Genomic DNA, 8,171 nt, shown 5'->3' with positions numbered 1-8,171 from the left:
TATATATATATATATATATATATATAAAGGGCGCACGTATTTTACCTGTTTTTCATAGATTATTTTTCTAATTTTGTGAAGACAAAGCAACAAAGCTTAAACTTATGTATCCCTGCATGCAGTCAATGTATATGGCAACATCCACATATAGCTCCACTCCCCCTCCCTCTTCCTGACTCGTGCACGCGCGCGCACGTAGACACATCACCCCTCCCTACGCCTATAAATCAATCGCGCGCGTTGTGCGCATGTGCCCTGTCCTTGAGTTCCTATAACCTATTTCATTCCACACACACCCCCACCCCGTCCTCCCCCCCGCCTCCCCCGTATCTCTCCTGGTAGGATTGTCGTATACGTCAGTACTATGGAGTACTACAAAAGGTGACGCGCAGGAGGAGGATTTGTGAATGGACGCCGTGATGTGTGCCAGCTCACTGATCAGAGGGCGGTGGGACCTTCTGCAGATGCGGCCCCACCGTCCCCGTCCTCCCCCCCATCCACCCATCCACCCATCCCTCCTTCTTCCCGGTCATCATCCTTGCCTCCAGATGAATGGGGGTCCCCTAAGATATCGGCTATGTCACCATCGCAGGGGTCGCACCAAATCCTCCAGCTTCCTGTGTCCTTTCAAAAACCTGAAAGCACGTCTGTTCTATTTGATGATCCTGTATGATTTTTTTTCCCTCCCTTTTTTCACTTTTTTTAAGGTCTGGAAGCCGGCTGCCCCCTGTTTTTTTTTATTTTATTTTCCTTCTTTTTTTCTTTTCTTATCCTGGGTCGCCCAAGAGCATGGCAGCCGACATAGAAAATATTAGAAGCTAAGAGTGGGTTAAAAGGCAGGATGTAGGAGTGGAAACAGAAACAAAAGTCAGTCGGTAACTGACTAAGATTTTTAAGCTGAGATTTACACCTGTTAAAATGTGAAAATAAGACAAAACAAATAAGATCTGAAAGGGAAGTTAAACATCGTAAAGCAATCCAGATGTTTGGAGTTCTATTCAGCAATTAATAATTGAATCTTATTGCATGGGTTCTCCAAATTGCCTAAATTATGATGACCCTTTTTTGACTAAATATTTGCCTTCACACGAATCATTTCCCCTTTTATTTATTCCTCGCACATTGCACTGCAGCTACATGATGTCTATATAATTTGTTTGTATTTTTTTTTTTTCGTAATTTCATTGTGATTGCAGAGAAATCCTCTGGAGTCGCCACGCTGTGGACTTTGTATCTGTGGAATCTTCTGCTTTTAGCCCTTTATAGGTTTTAATAAGTCTTAATCCGTCTGATCGTTGTGGCGTAGATAAGTCTCATTTGAATTGAGATTGTTCTTTCTTCTTCTTCTTCTTCTTTTACTTCTTCTCCTACTTCTCTCGACAGAAGCCTCAAACGGGGCTTAGCGCAAACAACTACCACCCTGAGCGCAATTAGGGCCTCAGCTAAATTAGATGAAGGCTAATTGAATGCAGCTGAGTTCCCATCAGCGAAGTCCTGAATGCTGCACGAATGTGGGCAACAATCCCCGTCTGAAGGTCAATAATTGCTTTTTTTAAGTGTAGGTGTTTATTTTGTGAGTGATCAAGTTATTGAAGGGTTCCACTCCTCTCCTTCATCGTTTTGGAAAGAAAGCGTGTCACAAACTAAAGTCACAGTTTTACAAACTAGCGTCAGCCGCTAGTTTGTATATAAAACTGTGACTTTATATATATATATATAGATAATATATATATATAAATAGAGAGAGAGAGAGAGAGTCATAAATAAAATTTGCACGAATGAAATTATACAGAACCCATAAGAATCAAAGTGGATTTCATGAATAAATTGCACCTAAATGAAAAGTATAAATATGTAAGTAAATAAAGTCTGTACACAAATAAAGACTGCTTGCAGTGAATTACTGCATAAGTAAATAAATTGTCCCGCATTTATTCCCCCCAAATAATGATCTGTCTTGTTTTATTTTTATAAGTCAAATGTACATTAAAATCTCCCGTCTTTTAACCCACATGCAACTTTCTAAACAACAAAGAAGTATTTCATGAATGTTTTGATGTTAAAATAAGATAATAATGCCATTAAACGTTTGTTTTTATGTACATGGACGCACTTTATTTTATCCCCTCCATTAGTATAATGCATATTCATATTCAAAGAGCAGCTACATGTCTGCGATGCTTAACTAGTGCCAGGCCCCTGGCTTGTCCCGTTGAACTACAGGTCTGCAGTTCTCACAGTGCGGAGGTTTTACTCCTGACACCAAGGAATGCTCTGTCCGCAGTGGCTATTCCTGTACGTTTCCAGGCTTTACATTCCCATTCTATCCAGAACAAACAAGCCGCCATGCGATTGTTCCAGAGTTAGCTGGAGAGGAACAAAAAGAGTTAACTTGTCGACAATTATTTAAAAGAGAGATAAAAAAAGAAAAAGTTTGAAGAAAAGAGCGTGCAATGTCAAAAATCATCAAAGCAGCAGCACCTGTGCGCTGTAGTTTGCGTTCATCCCTCAAAAGTTGTGGATCTTCCACTCTCTTGTGCGGGCCAAATCTGGGATGTTTTGGATTTTTGACATGCCAGGGAGGGAGGAACAAGTGGGAGATGGACAGGTGGAAAGCACTTGCTGCAGAGTAAACACAGATTTCTTGCTCTGAGAGTTTAACCAGCCTCTACACAAGGAAAAATGCAATAACTGGAAATTCGCGTAAAGTTGACAGAGAGCCTGTTCGACTTTCTCCTGACGGGTGCACGCAATACAAAACAGAGTCAACGTTTGTCGCGCAGCTTGATGACTCCTGTTCTAAAAATCGCTCAAACACGAGCCTGCAAAAAAAAGCACAAAAATGAGACCCCGTAAGTGAGTTTTAAAAGTGTACCTGAAGTTGGAAAACATTTATGTAAACTTTAAAAAGCATTGCTTTATCTAGATTTTTTATTATTATTATTATTTTTTTTTTAAAGGTGAGAAAACAATTTAAGCTATGTCCTTGCGCTCAGCTCCCAGCTTTAATTATAGATAAAGGAGGTCAGCCAGGAGCGGTTACCCGACCCCTCTCCCTGTGTGGCACCGCGCCCTTTGCAGTCAAACTCGCCAAAATAGTGCCGGACTCCCCCGAAAGTGCCATGTGCGCCCAAGTTCCTTTCTCCCCTTCCCTCCCACGCTGCCGCACCTGAGTTGTTTTTACCCCCCACATCGCGGATATGTTGTGAATTTGTCACTTATCGGGAGCACGGGCTCGTTAGCACCGCAGCACTAACTTTCAGCCCTGCCAACTCTGAACGTTTCTCAGCTGAGAGGCGCAAAGCACGTCTGCCCACACACACAGAGAGTAATCAGTACATGGCAAACACTGACCTTTGAGGGTGAAGCTGCAAGCTTTAACTAGGTCATTAAGTGTCCATTGATTTACATTATTCAAAATGACAGCATATAGACTTATTGTGTAAGATTTACAAATATTTAGAATGTGCTCAGTTCTGACTTATAACTAATGCTAAATTTGTATTTTACTGGGACTCATTTTGGGATAACCAACATAAGGTACTAATGCAAGGAATGGAAATGACAGAAAATATTTAAATAGAAATCTGTAGTGTGGTGTGAATTTATGTCCAACCCCTATATTCTCGTTCCCCACAAATAAAATCCTAAAAACAGCTTGTCCTAAAAATCCACCTTATCAAACGGAGTCCGCCTGTCATTGAGTTCATGTCAGTATATCTACTGCTGGTCCCTTACGACCTTGGAGGTTCATTAGACAGGCACTCGGATCCAAAACTTTTTTTTTTTTTTCTGCCAACGTACGAAACTTTAGTCCTGGTCTAAAACATCCAGAACACTGTCATCATGACTAAACACAGTAGTGGCAGCATTATAATGTGGGGATGCTTTTCTTTTGCAGTCAGTCCAAAAATACTGGAAGAAATCAATCCTGCCAGAGGCTGCAAAAGACTGCAGAATAAACATGTAGCCAGACCAAAGCATGTTCAAGAGTTAGAATGGTCCAGTCAAAGTCCTGACTAAAATTTGATTTCGAATATGTAAGGCTCAGATATTGTTGTTATCAAATGCTTCTCTGTCTAGTTTGACTGAGCTTGAGCTATTTGGGCAACAATTCCAGTGTCTAAAAGATATCCTAAAAAATAACAGCAGCTGTAGTTACAGGAAAAGCAGTTCGACAAGGTGTTGGGAACTTAACATAAATGTATGGATGTAACACTTCTCAAGATATTTGAAAACCAAAAAAAAAAGAAGAAAAAATCAAAAATCATGCGTCCTTTTAATTTCTTTTTGCAGTTGTCCTCTACATTGTGTTGGTCTAGCACGTTAAATTCCAATAAATAAACAAAACTTGTCTCTCTTTTGTTCTTTGCTTTCTGATTTCCTCTCAAGTAAATTTTGAGCCTGTCGACCCGTGTTCTACTTTTAGCCTTTCTGTCGTTGAGTTCCTAAAATTGGTCGACTTCGAGACAGATAGTGGAATGGATCTTGATTTATCCCATTAATTTTCAACGTCATTGGCCTGGCTGATATCGCAGAGTCCGATCTGTGTGCTGTGAGATGCTCTAGGTGTGTTTAATTTACACTGGCAAGAATTTGCTTGGATGGCATGCATAATGTGGCATCACTACAGGTTTACGCTGTCATTTTTATTATTGTCCTGCAGAAGGAAGAGGAGGAAAGCAACATGGAGGTGGCTGAGCTTGCTGACTGAATTGATAAATCCTCCACTCCACCGTGATGATCACGACGATGGCTGTTTATCCTTTTAAAGTTGATGCTGTATCAGTGTTTTTTTTTGTTTGTTTATTTTTGGATAATTTACCATGGAGCAAAGCAGGAAAAGTGGGAATAATGGCCTCTAAACATGCTTTAATGGAAAAGAGGTGTGAACGTATCATTTACCCTGCAGACAGAGGTACACAGAGAAGCCAAAGAGTAGCCTGAGACTGCCATTTGAATGGGATCCGAGACGTAATTTGATCTAAAATGGAGTCCAGTCATTCACCCTCCTCCCTCTCTCCCATGGCATCAACTGTAATTCATTATTCCTGGCCGGCACAGGCAATGAGCGAGGGCAAAGGACAGGAGTGGACTCTGCTCTGGTGTAATGAAGACTCAGTAGACCTAAACGGCCCCCTTCCTCACTTTCCTCCCCTCTCTCCCTCCATCACTTATACATACACACAATCTTTCATTATCTATCAGAGGGAGCAGCACATTAATGCTGCCGAAGACCTTTTGGCGGAGAAATAAGAGTGTGCAAGGATTTTCTCCACTCTCAATCTATTTCATTGACCTTTTCCATCATGCATGTAACTCGGCTTGCTCGCTGCAGCGCCAGTTAAATATTCCAACAATAATATTCCTGCTGCCACTTAATAATGCATCTTTTTCAAATGCAAAAATGTATGTCCATCAGACTTTAAGGAAATTATATATAAATCTTTTAAGTTATCAATGTGCTTTCTTCACTCGGACATGCAATTTTAACACTTTAGAGCTTATTTTCTCAGATTACAGAAGAGCACTCATTTTATGATTTATAAAGACAAAGAACACTTGCATTATCAAAAAAAAAAAAAAATGTTGAAGAACTGCTGGTTTGAGAAAGCTTTTTAAGACATTTCAGTTCCTTGTCCCTCCACTAGGGGTCCACATATGTCTTGTCCAGACTGGCTGAGAGGAAAAATACTGTCATCTGGTGGTAACAGGAAAGACAATTTCTTCACTTTATTTGGAGGCAAAGCTTCCTTATATGTAGTTTGTGCTTTATTGCAAAAACATTTTTAGATGGATTTTGAGAAGTTCTCAAAAGCACGGTGGGTTAAAAGAAAAATTGTAGAGTGGAAGGTTTTCAAGAAAAGGTCACAAATATGACTAAAGCTGATTTAAAGCATTCTTTAAATTAACTTACTTTTTAAAACTTACTTGAAGTGACTTAGAATGCACACTTAATAATGTGTGAGTTGTAAGAGTTGAGTTGTTTTCCACATCTTTTATATATGTTTATATAAAACATGTTTTATATAAATATGAAAGTATGCCTACGGAGTTTAGTACACACGTTCAGGATACTTAGTTTTTACTCACCCAACTAGATGTGACACAAGGGAGAGAAAAACAAAAGTTAAGCTATGGATAAAAAAAAAACTAAAAAAAAAAAACTGTTCACTTTTTAATGTATCACCACACCATGCCACTTTATTTCTAAAACACTTAAAATACGACATAGCAGCTGGTCGAAGTGCTGCACAAAAATAAAACAACAATAAAACAATATGATAATTAGGAGAAAACAGAACAAATATTACAACTACTTGTGTTAATATCTGTTAAACTCTGAGCAATTTAAATGACTTTGTGTGGAGGAGAAACATTGGATCTGCTGATAATTTTTTATATTATGAAATGTGTACACAGTCATTTTATCATAAAAACAGCAACTGAAGAGATTCTTATTTACACATTGTTTTCATTAAGAACCTTTTAAATATCCCTATGTATTTGCTTTTATTTGTGTCACTTTGTTTTTCTTTATTTTAAACAGTTTTATATATTTTTTTAGTCATGAAACACTGGTAGTTTCACATGGGAAAGCTGCTAAGTAATATTTATAGATTTCAATAATTCCTTAATCAAAGCTACTTAGTAAAAATGAACAATATATATGTTGTGTATTAATTATTATTACAATTATATTTGGAATTATCATCGTCCTGCCAAAACACCCAGCTGTGTCCAAGGTTCAACCATCGGAGTCAAAGCCTCACTGTCACAGGAAATGAAATTGGTCGGGTGTAACCCAGGACCCTGAAAGCAGATAAAGATGATGGAACACCACTGTCAGGGATTACAATAATGGGAGTTTAACATTACCACTGACTGAGAAGAAGCAAGCCAAAGAATAACCACCTGTTGCAATATAGACACCTCTAAGGTCAACTAAGAGCAGCTGTCCACACGAATAAGTCAAATAGTTTCTGGAGAAGCTTGTGTTTTTAATTGAATGACATAATGATTGGACTATTTGGCCACTAAGAAAAAATATTTTCACGTGTCGAGCTCGGTTGTGGTAGGGTTATTCTGCGGTTCTGTTAAGCTTTCTGTGACCACAAGAGGGAATTGTGAATCATAATTGCTAGCAATATATCAAAACTGGCTTTGGATATAGCATGAAATCAAGAGGTCAAATGTCCAAGAATTTCAGCTGTTTAGTTTTGCAATAACTTGTTATAGAACATTCAACTTAAATATTAGCAGGGGTGCGAGGTTATATTTAAACCTGTGTAACACAATAAATTGATAGTTTTCTTTTACAACCATTGAAGTTGTATGTTGCGCTCCTCCAAAAATAGAGGAGTTCAAACCAATCATTCAAAGCCCAAAAGCAATGTCCAATTCATGTAAACTTCCGTCTTCTTTTTCTTCGTTTCCTTTTTACACATTTGTACGTTTTTGTTCATTTATGCGTTGCATGGTGGATGTTTCTATCTTGTTGCTGCTTTATTGCAACTCCTTCCTCTCCAATCAATAAAGATTGATCTCACCTCAGCTGGGGCCATCTGGATGAGAGAGACCGTTCGACCTAAATGACTCCATTCCGTATTTGTTTCAAAACAGTAGTTTTTTTTTTTTAAGACGTAAAAGTGAAGTGTGAAATAAAACAGTCAAAAGTAGATCTAGATTCAGAGCTCTCCTGTTTTTTGTTTTTTTTTTGGGGGGGGGTTTAAAGCCACCAGAATGCAGCTCGGGTCGGTGTTTGTCTGCCAGGACAGAGCTAGAGAGGGGCAAACCGATAGATCAGATTGGGGCCCAGCCTGGCCCGTCTCAGTGCCCTGGAGGAAGGATTGAGCTTATGAGTGAGAGGGGGTAGGGTGGTGGTGCTGTTGGCAGAGAGAAGGTGCCTTAATGAAGTCTTTCAGTTTGCTGTGGCTGTAAATGAAAAGAGGCTGAAAGTCAGCCAATTACCATTCCTTAGAGGAGGGAGAGAGGGCATGTGGCGCTGGATCATTGCCACATATATATATTTCTATATAGATATATCTATATCTACATATAGATATCTATGTATATCTATACCTATACATATCTATCTATCTATCTATCTATCTATCTATCTATCTATCTATCTATCTATCTATCTATCTATCTATCTATCTATCTATCTA

General features: G+C 38.9%; 2 long non-coding RNA genes across 2 annotated transcripts; one reads left to right on the top strand and one right to left on the bottom strand.

The window, feature by feature from the left end:
- Positions 1-751: 751 nt before the first annotated feature.
- On the bottom strand, positions 752-2,569 carry LOC103140453 (uncharacterized). Its single transcript, XR_476506.2, has 2 exons — positions 2,482-2,569; positions 752-2,367 (listed from the first exon to the last, which is right to left on the bottom strand). It is a non-coding gene; the product is annotated as an uncharacterized LOC103140453 (long non-coding RNA).
- A 1,725-nt stretch (positions 2,570-4,294) lies between these two features.
- LOC107836639 (uncharacterized) lies at positions 4,295-5,115 on the top strand. The gene is made up of 2 exons (XR_001662585.1): positions 4,295-4,569; positions 4,667-5,115. It is a non-coding gene; the product is annotated as an uncharacterized LOC107836639 (long non-coding RNA).
- The last annotated feature ends 3,056 nt before the right edge of the window (positions 5,116-8,171 follow it).

The sequence above is a fragment of the Poecilia formosa genome, unplaced genomic scaffold, assembly GCF_000485575.1.
Source record: "Poecilia formosa unplaced genomic scaffold, Poecilia_formosa-5.1.2 Scaffold71, whole genome shotgun sequence".
Taxonomy (NCBI): Eukaryota; Metazoa; Chordata; class Actinopteri; order Cyprinodontiformes; family Poeciliidae; genus Poecilia; species Poecilia formosa.
The sequence above is the reverse complement of the archived record's forward strand: the minus strand, read 5'-3'. Positions and strand labels throughout refer to the sequence as shown.